The 22,576-nt window shown below is 41.5% G+C and overlaps 1 protein-coding gene across 3 annotated transcripts in view; it reads left to right on the forward strand.

The window, feature by feature from the left end:
• CDH18 (cadherin 18) overlaps positions 1-22,576 on the forward strand; it is a 293,809-nt gene that overhangs the window by 188,888 nt on the left and 82,345 nt on the right. The window lies entirely within an intron of this gene.

Consider the following 22,576-nt stretch of genomic DNA (forward strand, 5'->3'; position numbering starts at 1 on the left):
CCTGTCAACTGACACCTGCTATCTCAATGGCCTCCACTTCTCCCCTCCCTCCCAAAATGCTGCTGGAGTCTTCAACATCTATCTCATAGATCTTCTATGACTTCAGCTTCCAGGGTGACTCAACACCTCCAGATTCTCTCTCTAGGCTATTCTCAAATCTCTTCATGGTCCACCAAGGACTGCACCAAACAGTGCTGTGCTTGGCCTTGTATTCCCTTCAGGCCAATCAACTGTTTTCTGATGGACCAATAAGTTTGAATGGAATATTCATTAAATGACCAATCATAAAGTGACCCTTTGGATAATACTGCATGCACATAAATGGAGAAGCATCACAGGTACATTGATATCTCCTTAGCAACAGAGAACAACTGTGACCGTTTAACTGCCACTTGGCATACTGTTGGAGAACTCCTGTATTGTCTATCTCTTCTCTGGCTCTAGCCTGGAGTGAAAGAGAAGGCTTTTCTTATTCAGTTAACGATTTGCCTCTCAGATAGTGTTTACATCACAACAAAGTTCTTACATTTAAAATTTGCCTCATAAAAAACATGGTTTGTCTACAGTGGCATATTTTAGCATTGTTTTTGAGCAACGTTCTGAATTTGATCGCTTGCTTATTGTCAACTGAATTTATGAAAACAAGTCTTTGGAACTAGTTGAATTTTAAGCAGTGTTGTTATAATATAAATGTTGATTCTCTATCCATGTGGAGAATACATTTCAGTTGTTGATGCATTATCCATAGAAGTTTGCTTTCTGGTTCTTGGAGAGTATCCTTTTTTGTGCCTATATATTTTCTGTAAGGTGATTAACATCCAACTCATTACATCCATAGGGGCTTCCACTTTCATTCTATAAAGAGAGATATTCCTAGTATGCTTGGAGATTGCCCCTTATATGAACAGAGAATTCTCCTGCCGCTCATAGAGCATTCTGTATATATCACAGGTGCTAAAGGACAATATTTATTCTCTTGGCCTAAGAGTTCACCTGTTGCCATCTACAGTAATGGAAAAGCATTGTATAGCATTACCTATGATCTGCAGCATAATGTTTAGGGTGTGATCTGTTTCTTGTTCTGCTTGTTCTGTCCCACGTATGCTGAAATTGGAGTTAAATCTATAAGGTTGTTTCCGAAGCATCTGTGCTGAATGTGAATGATCTTGCACTTTTCAAATGTAAAAACACATATAGTCGGGTTTTTTAATGTTCTTCCTGTGGAATGCTGGATTCAAGGTCTGTGTTGATAGACACCTGGGCTTGATACCTTTAAACATTTGAAGGGGATGTTTCTCAGTGTTTGTTTGTGCAAGTAATTGGAGAGCTACTGCTAATGAACATAAATGTTGCTAATATTTCCTAGCACCAAGAGCCACTCCTAAGGACAGTTTGGGAGCCACTGGGTCTTTCCTGGTATTATTATTATTATTATTATTATTATTATTATTATTATTATTATTATTATTAATTACAAACAAAGGTGGTCTTATCCATTGCTTCCCGACCTATTTTTTTACGCCCACATGAGGACACTGAAGGTAATGAGTGAATAGACAAAAATGTACAGAAAGGATATGCTGAGCAGAAGTGCTCAGTAAGAGAACAAAAATTGGTTGCATTTTATTGTGACTTTTATTCTTCATGTGCTCCCGAAAACTGGTTACTTTTCTATATACATGCTGTGTGCTATGAAAAATCCAATAAAGTATATCACCTTCAGTGTAGCATCTTTGTTCTTCTCAGCTTGGGTTCTTTAGGCCCAACTTTGCCTCTTAAATTTGGGGGCTATGTTTCTGTTTTCTGTGAAGTCTAAGGAAAACTATTGTATGTGATCTTTTTGAAATGAGTTTTTTAAAATGTCACAGTTGTGTTTGGAAAATTGTTGTTTCTGTGAGTGTTAGAATATTGCAATTACATTTCTGAGAAGTACATTTCCATATTGTATAGTGAAGGAACTTAAAGCATTAATCAAGGGCCCTCATGACTTATTTAGATGGAGAGTTCTCTCTCCTTGAGATCAGTATAGTCTTTCTTTGAACACCAGAAACTTGCCTGCTGTTTGATTATTGACATTTTACACTGTTTAAAATGCCATATTCTTCTTTTCACTCTCAAATGTGAAATTGTATCTTCAAAATTACACTAGGCTTACAGCTCCATTAGTCACTAAAATATTGCTGTTCAGCAAAAAAGTGAATGGAACTGTTATTTTTGATGGGAAAAATGAATGGTTTTGAAATTATATGTGGCAAACACATTCAACAACATGTTCCAGTAAAACGATTCCGTAGGGCATGTTTGGGCATGAAGTAAAATGGCACTGTATTGATGGGTGTTTGTTCTCATTGATAGAGAAATGTGTCACTTATAAACTTTGTAATGTCCTCTGTATTATTTTACTTTATATTTACTTTTCTTTTGGTAATACTGATTCATAAGATGAACAAACTGTGTCATACCTGTTGGGGTGGAAAAATAAGGAATGCACAAATGAATCATTTGAACGTAAAAAATACAAACTATGATGGTAGCAGATACATCCTTTAAGTATGCAAAGGTATCCATCCAGCTTCATTTCCCACTCACCCCATTGTTGTCAAATTGCATTTTTTCACTTTTGGTTTTAGAGAAAAATTCCAAATCACTCATAGATAGATAGAGTTGGATTACATTTTTGAAAGTACATGCAGATGAGTTTATTTGCATGTTTTATTCATATAGCCACGACTGCTTTAGCATTGTGCTCTTTCTACCCATCCTCACTCGCTCCACTTCTCATTGTCTTTTTGATAGCCTCCTCAGATGTTCACTGTTTTGGTCCAAGTGCTCTGGGCAGAAATTTTAAAGACTTCTGGCAGCTGCTGCAATACCTGAGTTAGCTTAGAAGGTCAAAGCCCCAAGAAAGAAAGGAAAAGATTATTTCCTCTGAAACAAATTCAAGAGTTGGAGCATATGTTGCATGCAACATGCAATTTACATTTGATAAAAATCAATAATTGTACTGAAAAAGCACTTTGTTTTTAGATGATGCGTTTTTTTGTTTTTTTTTGCAGCAGGCATTAGCCACTGTTTACACCTCACATTAAGCCATTGGCCATTGGCTGTGAAGAAGAAGCAGGTTAGAGCATGTTGATGAATTGCTCCCATTTTACTCCACTCACCTTCAAGCCTGGAGTAACAAACCACAAAGCTTGGCTTAACATGATGTGTTAGAATCAAACTGTTATGTATTCAGTGGTCTGTGTTTGCCTGAGCTTGAGTCTGGACTAAGGATTGTGAGCTCCTTTGTTCTGTGATTCAATACATGATATCCAATCACAGAACATTTCAGGATATGGGCCTCCGCCATTGGCCCTTAAACTCTGAGTCGTGATTCGCAGCTTAGAAGTTTAGATAGCCAATCACGTTTGGAGTGGGAGTGGCCCAGGCCTTCAGAAATGTATATAAGCAGTTGCTTTGTACCTGTTGTCCAGTTCTGCTGGTTCAATAAAGGTTCTTGCTGTTATCATTGTGTCTTCCCCCGTGGGAACCCACCTACCCTTCACAATCCATGAGTGCCGGTTTGTACATTAAAGTAAATCAAGCCTCATGATTTGTTTCTCCCAACTTGAGGAAGCGCAGACCAAAACAAAATAAAAGATGCTCATGGTTTATGGCAGGGGCGTCCAACTTCCAAGAGTCTGCAATCTACTCACAGTATTAAAAAACTGTCAGTGATCTACCCATTGTCAGAGTTGTTTTAGGAAGCCAAAGTTGTTGAGCATTTTGCTGGGGGTTCAAAGATCGACCAGGATCAACCAGGGACACCCTGTGATGTGATCAACCAGTAGATCGCAATCAACCTGTTGGACAGCCCTGATTTATGGCTTGCCATAACATACAAAGACAAGTGTTGGCATACTTGGCATAAAAGGGACATTTTCTTCTCTCACACATATGTGGGAAGGCCTCTTCTCAAATGATTCTAGTTACAGGTAGGTAGCCGTGTTGGTCTGCTGTAGTCGAAACAAAATTTTAAAAAAATCCTTCAGATCTGAAGAAGTTGTGCATGCACAAGGCAGCTCATACCAATAATAAACTTAGTTGGTCTCTAAGGTGCTACTGGAAGGATTTTTTTTATTTTGTTTCTCAAATGAAGTTTGCCTTCTGGAGTTTAAAGAAATACCTGTATAAAAATGAATAATCTTTTGTCAAGAATTGCTATCCAGTTAATCAAGAGCCCCTAACACGTTTTTTTTACAGAGATGTCTACACACTTCATTTTTATAGGATTGACTTAAGGGATGTTGCCTGCATTCAGTCAGAATCTATGAGCTGTAGGTTACTTTGCCTCATTTCTTTCACAAAGTATTGAGTCAGTCCCAGTGCAGATATGTAGCAGAATCATCAGCTATCTAAGGAGACTTCTGCCAGTTGTATCTCTGCAGTCACAAGGCATACCCATGATGTTGACTTGTAGAAACTCAAGAGTCAGTCTCATTTTCCAGGGGTTGGGGTGGAATTCTTGCTCGTTTTCTTCATGCCTGTGAGTCTAGATAGAGATGGGATGGAATAACTGCTGAATAAAAATTCATAATATTGGGCTGTAAGAATGAGTCTTTGGGGTGTGTCAGAGTGAAGTGTTTTTTCAAGTGTTAATGCCGAAAAGACAAATTTGCTAACAAATCCTAGGGGGAGAATTTGAGCATGCAGTGAAAGAGACTATGCCTTGGAGATCTAATGTTCAATTACACCCTGAGCCATTTGCTGATAGCCTCTGCTGAGCAATCTGAAATGTATTATTATATGTGATTGATTTCTACTTTGCTCTGCTAAGAAGAGGTCACATTAGAGAATCAAAGCTCATCTTCTTGGTCAAGCCTTTCTTTATTGCTGACATATGTTTCTAACAGAGCGTTTGACTTCGCTTAAACTAAAATTTACCGGCAAGTCTGCCAATGATTATTTCATGGTTTTTCTATAAATACCAAATTCTTTCACCAAAGAGACTTTTTTGGGGGGGGAGCTCCCCCCTTTGCAATTTTTGTCATTAAAAATGCAATAAGTCTCTTCCATTTTATTTATACAGCAGTCAAAGCATTCTGTTTGTTGCAAGGAATTCTTCAGAATATCTGGCTCAAAACAACCTCAAAATAGTGTTTCCAAAGTTTCTACTCTGCATTTTGATTTTTACTTTCTTCCTTCTTGGTTTTTATCTACCACCCACATGTATTGTAACTCCTGACAGCCAGAGTTATCTTTGAGGCTTACCTAGAATAATATTTAGAAGCAAATGTGAAGGTGTTTCCTTGGTGAATCATCCAAGAAAATAGAAGGGAGGTAAAAAGTTTCAATAAGACTGGTAAATTTGGAGGAGGAAGGGGGCTTCCTATTTATTTCATCACTGTCTTATGCGTATATCTGTTCAGAAGTAAGACCTGTTGAGGATTGTAGCCTCAGCACTACCATAAGGAAATCTTATATTTAAGGGATTTAATCCCCACTTTTCAACAGATTCCCAGGTTTTCCCTGCTCCTTCTCTTAATACTGTTTAAATTTCATCCGGAAGTGGTGGGGTGCTAGTGTTATTTGGGGAGAAATGTATTTGAGGGTGCATAGCAGCAAGAGCTGTGGTCTAAACCACTGAACCTAGGGCTTGCTGATCGGAAAGTCAGCGGTTCGAATCCCTGTGACGGGGTGAGCTCCCGTTGCTCAGTCCCTGCTCCTGCCAACCTAGCAGTTCGAAAGCACGTCAAAGTGCAAGTAGATAAATAGGTACCACTCCGGTGGGAAGGTAAACGGCATTTCCGTGCACTGCTCTGGTTTCGCCAGAAGCGGCTTAGTCATGCTGGCCACATGACCCGGAAAAACTGTCTGCAAACAAACGCTGGCTCCCTCGACCAATAAAGCGAGATGAGTGCCGCAACCCCAGAGTCATTTGCGACTGGACTTAACTGTCAGGGGTCCTTTACCTTTAACAGCAGCAAGAGCAGGTTGCGGTTTTAACAATTTTAAAAAGAAGGGAGAGTGAGGGTGCATACAGATGTGGGAAATACTGCATTAATTTTCCTGATTGTAATGCTCATGCTATTACCCTGTTTTCTAACATTCACACTGCAGTAGCTGTTGGTTATGGAACTGCAGTTTTTCTCGACAGAAAGGCACAGTTCACTAAATTCCATTCACACCAGTGGGTGTGGTGTGAGACAGCAACAACGCATCAATGTCGCTATTCCCCCCACCCTTCGCACACATGTATTTTTCTGTTTCTGCAAAAAAAATGGAAAATGGCACGAAAGAACTGTATGCCAGTATACTGCCCCAATTTCTATCACCGTATTCCAGAGATTTTCTAGGTTAATGAGGTTACAAATAGGTTTTTTTTCTTTTTCTTTCTGGAAGCAGTTAACACTGAAATAGTGCCAAAGTCCCTATATATTTCTCTAGATTTCCGTAAGTGCCTTTTACACTATGTGAAAGCTCACATATAGTGTGGAAATCAACAGTTAGGGAAACATTGGGGACATGAAGTAAACTGCTTCATAAAGGTAAAGGTAAAGGTACCCTTGCCCGTATGGGCCAGTCTTGACAGACTCTAGGGTTGTGTGCCCATCTCACTCAAGAGGCTGGGGGCCAGCGCTGTCCGGAGACACTTCCGGGTCACGTGGCCAGCGTGACATCGCTGCTCTGGTGAGCCAGAGCCGCACACGGAAACACCATTTACCTTCCCGCTAGTAAGCGGTCCCTATTTATCTACTTGCACCCGGGGGTGCTTTCGAACTGCTAGGTTGGCAGGCGCTGGGACCGAACAACGGGAGCGCACCCCGCCGCGGGGATTCAAACCGCCGACCTTTCGATCGGCAAGCCCTAGGCGCTGAGGCTTTTACCCACAGCGCCACCCACGTCCCTTCTTTATGCTTCATAAATGCAGCCTAAGATTCATCTCCAGTTCCCTCTTCCACATATGCCAGTTTGGGGCCTAACTCTGCTCATTCCATATTTCAAAGGATGACTACTACCACCACCCAACTGAAAGAAGCTGCACTTCCCAAGGGTTCACTGCTGCATTGGCATAAAGTGATTTTTCTAAAGCAAATGCAGAGATTCCTGCTTTTAATGAGATTTAGTTCTTTTGTGGGAGCTCAGGAAGCTGTCGTCTTGTCATGACATTAGTGCAAATGTTCCTTAATCACACATATTAATTTTGTGAATGCTGATTATAGACTAATAAGCCTCCTTTATCCATCACTGAACTTTTGTTCTTACGTCTGTATGTGTTTAAAAAGTGGGACCACAATCTAGTTCAATATTCCATTTAAAAATATGTGGAGCTTTTAATTAAATGAATGTATTTTCTCCTCCGGGTGTATTATGAATAAAACCATAGTTTTGTAGGCCTCTGGAGAAGAGGAGCTGATTTCCATCATTCCGTTTTCCCTAAAGTGCCTCTGCTGTGAATTTGGTAATGTAACGGGAGGCAAAATTCTGTATATTATGTCAGTTGAGATGTATGATTCTGGGATGAATTTGATAAGGCCTTAATCTGCATTTGTGGAATCCCTAGGCACTTTACAAAACCAGGATACTTGACTATCGCACTCCACCACACATAATTCATAAATTCACATTTAGAGTTTCCCAAATTCATCTCAACACTAGTGAAAATACTGCAACATAAGTCAAATTATCTTTTTCCACAATAGCATACTGTTATAAGGGCTTTCGGCAGGGAGGAATAGGCTGAATACCTGTCCCTCTTCTAATTCCTGGCTGCAATAGGTTAATGGGTCGTTAAGGGAAACAAATGAGTAGCTCTGTTCCAGAGGGCAAATGGGTGGACCCTCAACTTTCTGTTAGTTAGAAATATAAAACTCCAGAGTTGAGAGCAGAGTTTGCTCTCATGTGAGCTAAAATCAGGCAAAAGGCCAGAAAGCAATATTTGATTTCTGTTTGAATCAAAGGCTGTGGCTATGAAAGAAGCAAAACCTTCTTGGGAGTTGATGTGAACCCTTCCACCACAGACCTGGGTAGTTTATATGTGTAAATATACCATATATCATAAGCTCCGTCATAGAGCTTCAGTATGCTGGTGACAATGTAGTGTGTATACACTCAGAGGATGACCTCCAAACCATCCTGAATATCTTCGTAGAAGTTTATGGAAAGCTTGGCCTATCGCTCAATATCCAAAAAACCAAAGTGATGCACCAGCAAGCACAAAACAACCTCTATGCAGTGCCACAAATCCAACTTAACGGTGTAATGTTGGAAAGTGTCAACCGCTTCTCCTACCTGGGCAGTTATCTTTGCGCAAGGGCTAACATTGATGCTGAAATCTGACATTGCTTGAGCTCCGTGAGTGCAGCTTTCTCCCGATTGAAATGCAGGGTGTTTGAGAACCAGGACATTCTCAGGGAAACCGAAATGCTTGTTTGCAAAGCTATTCTTACTACCAGCCTTACTGTATGCTTGTGAAACGTGGATCACTTATAAACACCATCTCCAACTCCTCGAAAGATTCCATCAACGATGTTTCTGAAAAGTTTTAAACATCACTTGGGAAGACAGGTGCACTAATGTCAGTGTACTGGAAGAAGCAAAGATCACCAGTCTTGAAGCAATGATTCTTCACCATCATCTTTGTTGGACTGGTCATGTTGTTCGGATGCCTGATTATCATCTTCCAAAGCAATTACTCTATTCCAAACTTAAAAATGGAAAGCTTAATGCTGCCGGTCAACAAAAGAGATTTAAAGACTCTCTTGAGGCAAATCTTTAAAAATGTAGTATAAACACTGACAACTAGGAAACACTGGCCTGTGAGCGCTCCAATCGGAGGACAGCTTTTACCAAAGGTGTCATGGACTTTGAAGAATCACGAACTCAGGGCAAAAAGGAGAAACCTAAGAGGAAGGCATGCTTGGCAAACCCTCACCATGATCAACTCCCACCTGGAAACCTATGTCCCCACTGTGGAAGGACGTGTAGATCCAGAATTGGCCTCCACCATCACTTATGGACTCACTGTTAAGACCATGTTCATGGACGACAACCTTGGCTACAAGTGATAAGAAGAAGAAGAAGAAGAAGAAGAAGAAGAAGAAGAAGAAGAAGAAGAAGAGGAGGAGGAGGAGGAAGAAGAGGAAGAAGAAGAAGATATAAATACACCAGTCTCCACTGTGTTTCATATCCAAAAGGAAACATGAACCCTGGAACATGGTACCTCTGGAATCTTATACTGTTCAGGGATTGAGGTGGCATGCAGCAATATCTATGTCCTTTTCTAGGAAGATTTCATGATGAAAGTAAATTTTATAGTTGTCTTTGAAAATTTACTTGCTAAAATGTGATTTTCATTACCAAACATCAACAACCATCTGGAGGCTGACTGCACATTCTTTAAGGGGGTGGGGCTTCCATTTCTGCTGCTTTCAGTGGAAGGTTTCCTATTCTGGACATTTGCAGTATGACCACATGGGCATTTCTTCACACATTTTTGAAGCATTGAAAGATCCTGGGTGCTTGCAGATAGAAGGTTTCCTAAAAAGTACTTCAGACTAGACTTTCTAGATCTGGATTCCTGCTCTAGGAAGAACCTCTCTGACAGATCCCAAACAGATCCCAAACAATAAGGAGGCCCTCCAGGAAGCTTGGGAGAGGAAATGGAAATCCTAACTGTGATTTTTTTATTCCCAGGGGTTATTGGAGGACATTCCCTTCATTCCAGTGGTTGAGGTTACATCTGTTTATAGTGGCTTCTTCCAGTACCACCTGTGGTAATTAGCACACACACACCAGTTTCCTGGAACATTCTCTTCTGTAATTCTGTGATATTGTTATTTTCTCTGTGCCAACCTAGGCTATTTTAGCTTTACAAAGTTAGAATGGCTCAATCTGAGTGGCGGGCCAGTGGAATATTGTGGTCCTGCTTCATCAATGAATGAGTATATCAAATATATATACAAATATCTACATGGTGCCTAGGGAACAACTTGCACCTTAATATCAGCAAGACAAAGGAGATGGTGTTGGACTTTTGGAGGAAGAGAGGAGAACTAGCCCCGCTGTACATGGGGAGGGCTGTGTGGAGAGAGTCTCTTCCTTTAAATTCCTAGGAGTTTATCTCAGTGAAGACCTTACTTGGAAAATCAATACAACCCAGGTGGTTAAGAAAGCCCAACAGAGACTCCATCTCCTCAGACTATTGCGAAAGACCAATGTCAATCAACATTTGATGATCTCCTTCTACTGGTCCACAATAGAAAGTGTCCTTTCATACTGCATCACGATGTGGTACTCTGGTTTGACATCAACTGATAGGAAGTGCCTACAGAGGGTGGTGAATATAGCTCAAGATATTATGGGCCATCCCGTGGATGAAATAGCGGAAGAACGTTGCCTCAGGAGAGTGAGGAAAATTCTCAGGGATGATTCACACCCTGGCCGTCACTTTCTTGATCTCCTGCCCTCAGGCAGAAGATATAGAAGCATGATTAGTCGCACCAACAGGGTAAAGAACAGCTTCTATCCGTGGGCTGTTAGGATGCTGAATGAAAAGATAACAACAGGGCAATTGACTTTCGGGTTTGGTGGGTGTGCGTCAGTAAACAAGGGGAATTAAGACTAAAAGAGCTGAGTGGGGGGTGCTCATGTAATCTCACTGTGTACAAGTTGTACAAATGAAAATAAATTATTTTAGTCATGGGGGCTGAGGCATCATCCTTGCTCAGCTTGCTCTTCTGGAGAATGGGATGGCTTCTCACCACCAGTAGGGAAAATGGACCCTGTCTACATGCCAAGAGGAGGCACCAGCCTAAGCAACAAGAATGCCCTCCAGGAATCCCTGGGAATAGAAATTAATGGTAAGAATTCCATTTTTCTCAATCCTATCTGACCCTGGAAATGCCAGACGTTGAATTCTGGATCTTTTCAATACAAATAATGTGATATATACCACTGAATGGCATCCCCTTCACCTAAACAGATAGGGAAGCAGAAACATTCATCAAGGTTTGGGTCAAACAAAAACAAACCATGTGCAGGGACACGCTCTCCCCACCCACCCCCGGCTATGATCCAGACGCATTCCCACAATTTGTTTGGCATCTTGCTAACACTGAAAGCAAGATGGGTTACAGCTGGCGAGACTGAAGGAGCACTAATGAACTGCGGATGAGGGGCTTTCTTTACACTTCATTGGAAAGATTTTGATGAAACTGTAGGTTACCAGGTAGCATTGTCAAGGAAGGCTAGGCTGCGAGGCAGATGGATGCTTTGCTGCAAACTTTGAAGTTTGCAAGCATCCCTCAGGCAAACATGTTGCAGTAAGTACCTCCAGGGATGGCTCAAAGCAACAGTCACTGCTTACTTTAAAAAATAATAATAGATCAGATAATAAGAATGGTGGTGCTTATTATTTAGTGTGTACTTTATGCCTTACAAACTTTGACATCTCTGGTCCATTTTTGGGTACAGCAAGCACTAAGCTTCCCTCAAGGTTTTCTCAAGGTGAAAATTTCCAAAGGAGGCATGTAGTATTGATATTTTGCTGCCTGTTGGTTCCTACAAATTTCACAAGTATTCTTATGTTTTCTGTGTAATATTCAGTCCGCACAACAGATGATTTTATAAATTTAGGATTTCTTGCTTCCCTAATATCCTTAGTAGGCTATTTTTACTGCTGTTGTCATCATTACACTTAAGGTGATATTTTTAACAGGATTCAGCTTTCTCAACTCCCTAATTTATCCAACTAACAAAGCAATCTCATATTCTTTAGGAGGATATATATATATATATATTAAATGCCTCAAAGACTTACAGTTTTTGCATGTTCGCGCAGAAATACATTCTCCTATGCCCGTTTGTGCAGAAATAAGTTGCCCCCAGATCAGTTTATATTGAATATACTTGCAATCCCATTAGAAAATATGGGTGTTGTTATAAAAGCCATCTTGTCTGTTAGGGGATTCCTTGTCATTTCCTACTACTGCAATCTTTGAAGAAAGATATTTAGTTTGTTAGACTTCATGTAAATTTATCAAGGCGGAAAATTCAACCGCTCTGAACCTCACTAACTACAAAAAGAATAAGGCCAGTGACAGTCCCTTTTTATTATCATTAATCTGCAATATACAGCTGATACAATGGTGTTTTTTTTCTTGGAGATAGCTTTCAAGCGCTTGTTCTCAGTGTTAAATGGCAAAGACTGGTTACACGAAAGCCACTCTTCTCCTGTCTCTGTGAATTTGAGAAGCTGAAGTTCTAATGCATTTGAAATCAGTCCTGATGAAATGTTGTTAGCACCCCTGTGAAAAGGATGGCTGACCTTGGTCAAATTATCGTACTCAAGAGACGCGCAAGTGTTGAAAGTTGTAGGTGTTTCTGCAATCTGCTGTGTCAAGGGGTGATGCCTCCACAAAGAAATTGAAATCCTACCTTCCTTCTCACATACTTGGCTTTTCCTCTAAAGTTCCCAGAGTGGTTGTAGCTCGGTGAAGGGAGAATAGGGGTCTCATAGGAACTGTCAGCATCCTTAATAAACTACAGCTCCCAGAATTCTTTTGTGTGTTTTTTTTAAAGAGTCGTATAATGCTTCTTTAAATGTATAGTGCAGATGTGGCCTAAGAACTGACACTCCAATGAAAGGATTGAGATATATGGCGAATGCTCATATACTCTATCTGATAGTGTGTTTGTGTGATTCATTTTACTGTGAACAGTTGCCAGGATCACTTGAGCCATGGTTGGGGCTTCACAGATTATACTGCTTAAAGGTAAAGGACCCCTGACAGTTAAGTCCAGTCGCAGATGACTCTGGGGTTGCAGTGCTCATCACGCTTTACAGGCTGAGGGAGCCGGCGTTTGTCCACAGACAGTTTTTATGGGTCATGTGGCCAGCATAACTAAGCCACTTCTGGCGAAACCAGAGCAGTGCACAGAAACACTGTTTACCTTCCCGCTGGAGTGGTACCTATTTATCTACTTGTACTTTTTGGCGTGCTTTCGAACTAGGCATTATATAAAATGTCTCCTCTGTCATTGAACCCATAACAGATGTAGCTTACAATGGAACTAAGACATCTGTCTGCATGGTATACATGAGGGAAGTATACCTCACCCTAATGCAGAACACTTGTGGAGCATACACCACAAATGCATATTTAAAGACTGTGATATTAATGCAAAGGTATTACATAGACGAGGAATTTCAGCACTTGAGCATTTTCCTTGGTGTGCAGCATGGGTGGAGAGGAGCAGGCAATATTTACTATTTACCATTTAAGAAAACTGAGAGAAAAGTGTAGGAACGTATCTGGTTTTCTTTTAATTATGGAGGAAAGTATCGTAGCTGTTTGGACAATGCAACAGCAAGGGCAGGAAATACTTTCTATCCACATGCAATTATGTGAGCCCATGTATAGGAATTTAAATAGCAAATCAGAAACAACATTCCGTACTTGGCAAGCAATGAGGAGCAAATTGCAGAGCAGCCATCCTAATAGGAATGCACGGATCAGTCTATTTTCAGCCAGTGTCAGTTTTGCATGTGTTCATTCATGATACAGCTCCATCTCATTTCCACATTAAAATATAGGTTGCTTGGGGTTTTTCCAATTAAAAAACCCCCACATGATTGATTTATCTTTATATATACCCATTTGCACACATATTTCTGAATTTATTTCCTCGCAAAAGAAGCATTTATGAAAGTCTTTTATCGAAATATACACATTGTGGTTCGAGGACCCGACCCCCGCGAAGTAAAATGAAGACACAGGGACACGTGATATAAGGTTAATGGGCTAGAAAAAGGCCACAACTTTATTGATTACAGCAATGAAAAGGTATTGGCTTAGGCATTGGATCGCGAAACAAGTGGGTTTATTCACCAGGGGTTCATCACCTGTTGATGCTAACCCAACTATAGGCTCACCCCGATGTCACCGAGGGTCGTGCCATGGCCTCCCGCCAAGCAGGCTTCGGACGGAATACACGACCGCCAGATTCCTTTAACGGAATACCCCTATAAATTGAAGGCATAGGCGATGGCCACACCTAGCACTTCGACACACCACAACAGGACGACGAAGAGAAATGAGGCCGGAGGAGAGGCTGGCACTGCAGCATAAAGGCTGCTGGACACGCCCCCCCATGGCACCTGGTTGGACGGCCGCCGGGGGGGGGGAGCGTGAGTGCCAGCCAGGTGAGCTGGAGGCAGGGGGCAACGCCCCCTGCTAGGAGCGGTGTTCGGGCTCCCGTCCACAACCACTCCCCTCTCTTTCAGGGAGGAGAGTCTTTCCTAAACATACTTTATACAATATATGATTTCTAAAATGATTGATGGATACTGTGTTTGAGTTGAGAATTGTGTTGCAAAACGTGTAGAAGGCTGAATTCCCCCAGTGGTCCCTACAGTGCATTCATAGCATGGGAGGGCACCTCCCTCTGCTCTGGCAGGCAGGGTCAAATCTTCAGATTAGTAAATTTCTCAAACACTTACTTTACTACATAACTCAGATAAGTGCTAGTCCAAAGTTAAGGACTGCAAGAAGATCGAACCTATCCATTCTTAAGGAAATCAGCTCTGAGTGCTCACTGGAAGGACAAATCCTGAAGCTGAGGCTCCAATACTTTGGCCACTTCATGAGAAGAGAAGACTCCCTGGAAAAGACCCTGATGTTGGGAAAGATGGAGGGCACAAGGAGAAGGGGACGACAGAGGACAAGATGGTTGGACAGTGTTCCCAAAGCTACCAGCATGAGTTTGCCCAAACTGTGGGAGGCAGTGGAAGACAGGAGTGCCTGGCGTGCTCTGGTCCATTGGGTTCACGAAGAGTCGGACACAACTGAATGACTAAACAACAACAATTTTGTGGAACCTTTTAGTCCCCCCCCCAAAAAAAAGCTCCCTTCCATTTTGCCATATTTTTATTTTATGTTTATTCTTCTTTATTTTTATTTTTTGAGGGGGCTAAACAGAGTTGAAAGTGTTTAACCCCTTCAAACTGGCAACTGTCCCTTTAAAGAAGGTGTTGCTTTTGCAGAAGGTCAGGCTATCTTTAACGTTAAACTTAAAGAGGGGTGAGGTATACCAGGTTTTTCCATTCTCTCTTCAAAGGCTGGCATCTAATACTTAGTTAAAGTAACATAAGGCAGAGAAAATATTTAGAATGGATTTTACCTTCTTAAGAAATAAATCTTAAGCTCCACAGTTGGTCAGAGGCTGCCAGAAGGTTCTTGAGAATTTACTACTTTAACACCTCCAGAAAAGACTAAAAATCGATTGGACTTTTATTATAATTAGAGATAATGAACTAAATGGAATGAAATGAATTTTCAGGCCTTTTGTTACTAACTTCCTTGCTAATTTACACACTGTTTTAAATAAGCTATAAATGAACTTGAGTTATAGCCATGAATGCCAGCTAAAATAATGGCCAAGCAAAACTATACATTCCATATTCACAGTGAGTTACTATTCAGCATTTTCTCCACAAGACTCACTTCCAATTAATTTCAAAAATTCAGGTGAAGCTGCATGGCCAATATTTTTTCCCCCTGCTGTAACTATTCAGGGCCTCCGCAGGAATTTGTTCCCTAATAATCTTAGTCACAGGTCCAGCTGAAGAATGTTACCTTCCACAGTATTTTCTGCCATTGTGGTTCATTATACCACCACTTCTGTTTCTTCTGATCTGTACAGCTTGCCTTTTCCTTCCACCGTTTGCCCTATTTCCACCTTTGCCCTGTCTCTCTTGCTTTCAATGCCGCAGTCCCACAATCCCTTCCCTCGCATCTTTTCTCTTCCTAAAACCTACAAGCCATCTTCTTCTGGTGTCAGGCAGTGGCATAGCGTGTGGGGGCCACAGGGAGCAAAATTTGTTAGGGTCACAAAATTTTAACACCCAGTGCTACCTCAACACAGCTATGTGCTTCCATGACTGGGCTCCTTTGAAAACAGCTTCTCCATGCAAACCGGGATGTGGCCTCTCTAGACAATGGAACAACTGTTCTTATCTCTGCAGCTGTGATCTTCTGGGTGACACAGACACTGTTAGACAGTTGAATGCACATGCGCTCTCTGTCTGTTCCCCTCCTTCCCTCCCACCTTACCTCTCCGCACAGCCCGGGCGCTGGCAAGCCATGCTACACCACTGGTGTCATAAACCCAGTTCATGCAAACATCGGCACAATTGTGGAGAAGTGGGTGTGGCACACTCCTCTCTGCCATCCACCTCTGGCATTATGTGGGATGAGCCCATCACTTCTGTGTACACTTTCTTCCTTCTATTTGTTTTGTTTTTTGAGGGGAACGATTTTTCAAATTGGAACATCATTCATAAAGCCATATGGAGCAATGTATTCATTGTTCCTACAACAAGGCTTATGATAAGGGACTCCTTATTTTTTATTTTAAAAAAAGTTCTGTCTAAGTTTCTATTTGAGGAGAGATGCTCTAAATCAGGCATGTCCAACTCCCAAAAGACTGCAATCTACTCCCACTATATATTAAAAAATGGCAGTGATCTACCCATTGGAATTACCAAAGTTGTAGAGCATTTTGGGGGAAGCCAAGGTTGCTGAGCTGCTTTTGGGCAGCCAGAGTTCTGGAGCTCCCCCCCCTTTATTGGGGAGATCAATCAGGATGACACAATCGACCAGGATCGACCAGGGATGCCCTGCGATCGACCGCTAGATCACGATCAACTGGTTGGACATGCCTGCTATAAATCACAGGTGAGCAACCTTCAGCTCATGGGTCAAATCAAGTCATTTTCTTCAAACCATTCACACATATGTGATGTCAGGTGCATAAGAGGCAGGTGTGCAGTTGCTTTTCCTGCAGAAAGTAGGATTGAACACTCCCCCACATCAGCTTAGAACTCTATCATGCACCCTCTGTACCTGCAGAAAGCAAATGTTAACATACACCCACCCTGATTTGTGTGGGGGTTCAGTCTTGCATGGTTCAGGTGCATGAGAGAGTTTCCCACGAAAGTTCTCACTGAGTAATACAGTATATAAAACAAGGAGCAGTAAATTGCCAGGTGCTTTGGGAAGAGAAGCCAGGGTTGGAAAAGACAAGTTCATGAGATGTGAGCCCCCCCCCCCCCCCCGATTTCCTGTGGCATCTCTGACTATAAGTGATTTATTATTATAACACCATGCTCACATGAAATCCTATGAAACATCTGAGATTTATTTCCTGTGACTTTAACAGTCTGTGTATGAAAATCACCATATTTTTGCCTTCAGAATTGTGTTTTCTCCCTTTTCAGCATCTTATATTGTGGGCTTTCTAAGTATCCACCTAACGGTAAAATATGGTTTTGAGTATCTTTCTAGTTTCCTCCAATTCCTTGGCCAGTACCTTTTATGTGCATGATTTGTATTGTGCTTCCCCCTACTGCAATTCACGAAACCTTCCCATGTTGAGTTTTAATTTCTTGTCTTTTCATTTATGTGATTTGAAAAGTTGGAAGAGTGTGTCGAACACGATATCTGAATGGGAAATACAGAAATGGAAATCGCCATTTGTTGATTCCTTGTGGTATGAAAATGCCATTTAACTTGAGGCTAGTTTGTGCTATTGAGAGTTCTCCAGTGAATTGCATAATGTGCTGCATTTGCAGTTCTACGGGGATTATTCATTCATTCAAGAATATTTAATGTGATTCAGGTGCGAGTAGCTTTTGTGAAGATTGTTTTATCAGTGCATTCTGCTGATGCCAGAGAGGAGGTGGTGGTAGTGGTGTGTGTGTGTGTGTGTGTGTGTGTGTGTGTGTGTGTGTGTGTAGGACTATTCGGAACCCCACTGGGAAATTTCAGTCATTTTATTAAAACTTTATTTGCTTCTGTCAAAATCCTTCTGCTGTCTTTCTTCCCCCAAGCAGGAACATAGAAATCTCACTTCCTACAAAATTTGGTGATATTTTCAGAAAAGTCTTTAAACCAACTCTATGAACCAGAATCTTTATTCTCCTTTGCTTTTAGGCCTAATTGTAAAAGCTTGCTGTATCCTTTTCTTCTTTCTTTTCCTACTTTAGTGCATTAATTTTATCTACCATTGAGGAAAGCACAAAAATAGGATAGTGAACATTTGACATGAGTTGCTGTCAGGGACACCCAAAGAGTGGGTGGAGGAGGCAGGGAACTAGGGGGTGGTCCACCAGGCAGGAGCTGAGGGGAGGAGGGAGAGAAGGGCAGTCTGAGGTAGAGAAAGGCATCAGGATGTCCCCACCTTCCCAAACCCCACGGTCTCCTAGAACCAGGAGGAGTTTGGAAAGGAAAGAGCAGTGATGAATTCTGTGCAGGAGAAGTCTCAGGTTGTGGAAGGAAGGTGCCCCGCTGTTGCTGTAACTGCTCCATAGGACTCAAACCTGTGGACAGCTGCCTAGAGGCTAGAAGCTTGTGAGCATCTGTATCCAGAGCACTGCAGAAGCTGCTGTAAGTTTTTCTCTCATCAATAAAGAGTAAACTATCAGACATGTGCTTTCCTTATCTGGGACAGGAGGTGAACACTGCTGTTATGAAGGATATTGTAATCTAGCAACATCTTCTTGAGGAAGGCTGGACTCGACAGCCCTGGTTTAGATGGACCAGTGGTCCAAATCGGTATAAAACAATTTCATAGTTCCAATACATTTTTGTGATATATCAAAGAGCTGGCCTTTGAAAACTGCTATGACTATGGCCTCCCCTACTGGTTGCTCTGCACAGCATCCCTTCCCCAAACCCCAGAAACACACACTGTGAAATGGTGTCCCTGCCCCATAAGAATTTTAGATCTAAGCCTGAGGACATGGATCATCTCCATTTTACTGAAATACCTACCCATTCATATCAGTGTAGTTTTATATAATCTTGCAAAAATGTTGCACTCATAAAAACAATGGCTGTTTTGGAAGTCACGTTGAAGGGGAACAACTGTAGCCCATTGGCAGAGCACATGGAGAAGGTCCCTGGCTCAGTTCCTGGCATTTTTCAGTAGAAGAATTTCAGCTGGCAGGACTATGGAAGAACTCTGCCAGAACCTTTAGAAAGCTACTGTTTGTTGGAGTAGAGCAGCTTCTCCAACTTGATGCTGCCCAGCTATTTCTGAACTCCAGCCCTAGCCAACATAGGAAGTGCTGGAGCTCAACAGTGCAGCATCTGCTTTGGATGCAAAAGGTGCCTGCTTCAGTCCCCAGTATCTACTGATACGGCTGGGAAAGACTCTCTCTGTGTAATACTGGAGAACCACTCAATTCTGAGCTACATGGACCAGTATTTTGGCAGGAGTCAACTGCCTGGGTTTTTCGTGTGGTCAGGACTGGTGGGAGTTGTCGTCCCTAAAATAGCATTCTAGAGGAAGTCTGGAGTAGACTGATTTAGAATAAATTTCATAGTTTCAGATATGTTCAGTTTAACAAAACACACACACACTGCTTATTACAGCTGATCTCATTTACCCTATATTATTGCATATTTAAATAACCAATTGATAGCTCTCATTCCATCCTTTCTCTGAACTGGAAATTTAAAGGAACCTTCCTCCCCCCCACCAGCACCCTTTTATACTGTCGTTCAGCTCAGCTCAGCTGGCCTGTCATGTATGTATATATACACTTTTGGTGCCTTTTCACGTATTAATTATTATAGTGTCATTATTTTGGTATAAAATTAAAAGAGCTCTTTCTTTTTTAATGGCAGAGGCTTACATTGCCTGAAACAATGCAGTGGCATTTTAAAATAAGAGGCAGGGTTTCGCTTTCTTTTGGCTTTGATATTTTACTATAAGAATAATTACAGTTTAACAAGAGGTTATTAAGAACTATATTAAAATGTGCCTAAATAAAACAACTATTTGTACATATTTCAAGGTGGATTGCAGTGAACATACATTATTTTCATTTTCAGATGTGATTCAAATCTCATTCATTGCTGCAGGGGGGAAAAGTTTCCCAAAATAACATTTTCTATATATGTATGTATATGAACTATGAGCCCTATTTAGGTGTTATCAAGACTGGGGTTAAATAACTTGTGCTGGAGCAAACGGAACAGCTCTCAACATCCCTGTCCTTGTCTGTTTCTTTGCAAACCTTTGTGCATTAAGCTGGAAAATCTTAAGGAGGCTTTTAGCTGAACATCTTCAGAGCTTCATGCAGAACATGTGAAGGTGTAAAGCCGAACCTGAAGGGATGCTGACATTCAGGGTGAGGCCAGAGCATTTGGCCCCACAGCTCCTACACAACTCTAGTTGTGAATATGGCTATACAGGAAACATAAAAGCAATCAACAAGTAGTTGTTCAAGGTTTTTCACAATTAATGTTGGTCTGTTTCAGTAACATAGTACATCATTTCATACAATCCAGTTTGCCCAGCAGCAGCTGATGTTGGGAGCAACCCATTGGTGCATCTCAGCCCCTGCCTCAGGTATGCGAACCAAGCACTAATCAACACTGGTCAGATAAAATGTTTAAAATGTGTTATAAAAATGTGACACCAGAGGGCGCTGTAGAGCAGTGATCGGTCGTCAATGAGAGCTATATTTTTAAGCGTTTTTACAGATCAGTGTAGATCCAGCCCAAGACAAAACAAAATGAGAATGTGCTACAGAGGTGTGTGGTAAAGCCTCTGTAACTATTAGGGTGGCTGTGTGCCCTAATTTGCAGAAGTCACCCTGTACTTTTTTATTATTATTTAGTGCTCACACTTACATCTCATCCTTCATCACTTTCATAAGGTGGATTGCAAAAAAAGAAAATGCATAAAAGAATTGGGTGGTATTCAAGAAAATAATTGCCTTTAGTGGAATGGCATGTGTTTGTGCAACAGTTCTTCCCCACCCACGCGCCAAACCCCATAATTCTGTTCTGGTGTTTCCTCCAACCCTCCAGAGCAAATTTGGGGGTGCTGCAGTGTACGCTCAGGGAGAGAAGCAGGGAAAGTCCCATTGTGCAAGAAGACATCATTCCGCTCACACAATTATTTAGTCGACTGCTGCCCAACATCAGATTCCTCCCTAGCAATGCTGCATAAACAGTCTTCAGCTCATTCTAATAGTCTTCTCCGGACTTACTCAGGTCCATTAATTCCAATAGGTTTACTCTGAATAAAACATATTTGGAAGCAACCAAGAGTCTTTATTGTTATCATGCCAAGGCAGAAAGAGACAGGAAGAAACTGGTTTTGCTAGGTTTCTGAGTGAATAAGTGAGTGTCACAATAGGCTGAGTGTTTAACGTTTGTTTTATTAGGTTTTGGGTTTTTAAAGTTGGCCTTAATACTTTACCCCATACTGTGTTTGCAATTATCCTTGCATTTCTTTATTTAAAAACACCTTGAAGTGGATCAGTGATATTTGGGAGTAGGCATGTTAATGGATAACTGTGTATAAACGGACAAGATAGGGAAGAAAGAACTGGATTCTTTAAAAAAAAAAATCCTATTTGCTATTCACTATGCACCTCAGGCCAAACTCATTTCCTTCAGACAAAGCCATTTGGTGTCTTTTGGAATTGATTACGGACAGCATGAAGGTTTAAATTCGAGTGTACAAATTGAGCTAATCCATTTTGCTACAATCCTACCCCTTTGCTTTGTTTAACTTCTGCATAATAACCCTGCTCTGTTTGTTATGATTTTGTGTGCGTATGCTCAGCCGCTTTGCTGAAAAGCCGGTCCTGCTTCTGTGAAACAGTATCTGTTTGGCATATCAATGGTTTGATAGAGGTCTGGGTCGGCATATGTTTTGCTTGAAGCAAGAGGCTTTCAAAGATCCAACTAGACATTGTGGGCTCCTTCCTGCATGCAAAGGGAACTCCTGAGTTGGGCTGGAGGTAGATATTCAGCAATTTCTATTCCCACATGTATTTGAGATATCAGCACTGTTTTCTGCTACTGCAGTTGAGTTTCTACCAAATACTACCTTATTTGTTCAGCTGCCTGCCATGCTGGCATTATTCTTAATTTCTGTTGCATTTCTGCCCAACTTCTGTCGTAATTGTGGTCAACCCTGCAGAAATATAACCACGTTTCAGTCCTGCTTGTAGGGTGTGTGTGTGTGTGTGTGTGTGTGTGTGTGTGTGTTTGTGTTTCTCTGACCAGCTCTGCAGAAAGTATTCATTACAATGAAAAGGAAACATCAAAGCAACTGAAAAATGTCATTAATTACATATTGTTTAGTTCAGGGGTGTCCAACTCCCAAGAGACTGTGATCTAAAAAACTGGCAGTGATCTACCCCATTTTGCAGAGTTCAGGTCAAAGTTGATCTTCCAGTGATCCATCGGTAGATCTCAATCTACCTGTTGGATGTGCCTGGTTTAGTTTACAATTGTGCATCATTCTTGGCCATAGGCAAACATGTGAACTGCAGCAATTTCCATGCATCCCTTAAAGAGGGCATGTATTGCAGTGAGACCTGGACAACCGACCCCCTGTGTTGTGGGTGGGTACAATTGGTCAGCCACAACACCCGTTTGGTAGGTCCCTCATAGCTGGGTGCAATCTGGCCAATGGGACGCAGTCCAAATGGTTCGAAGGACCTATTTATGCCCATGCACGTGACCCAGTGCTTCCTTTTTCAGCGCGTGCCCACCTCTCCCTA

This window comes from Podarcis muralis, chromosome 8 (assembly GCF_964188315.1).
Source record: "Podarcis muralis chromosome 8, rPodMur119.hap1.1, whole genome shotgun sequence".
Lineage (NCBI taxonomy): Eukaryota > Metazoa > Chordata > Lepidosauria > Squamata > Lacertidae > Podarcis > Podarcis muralis.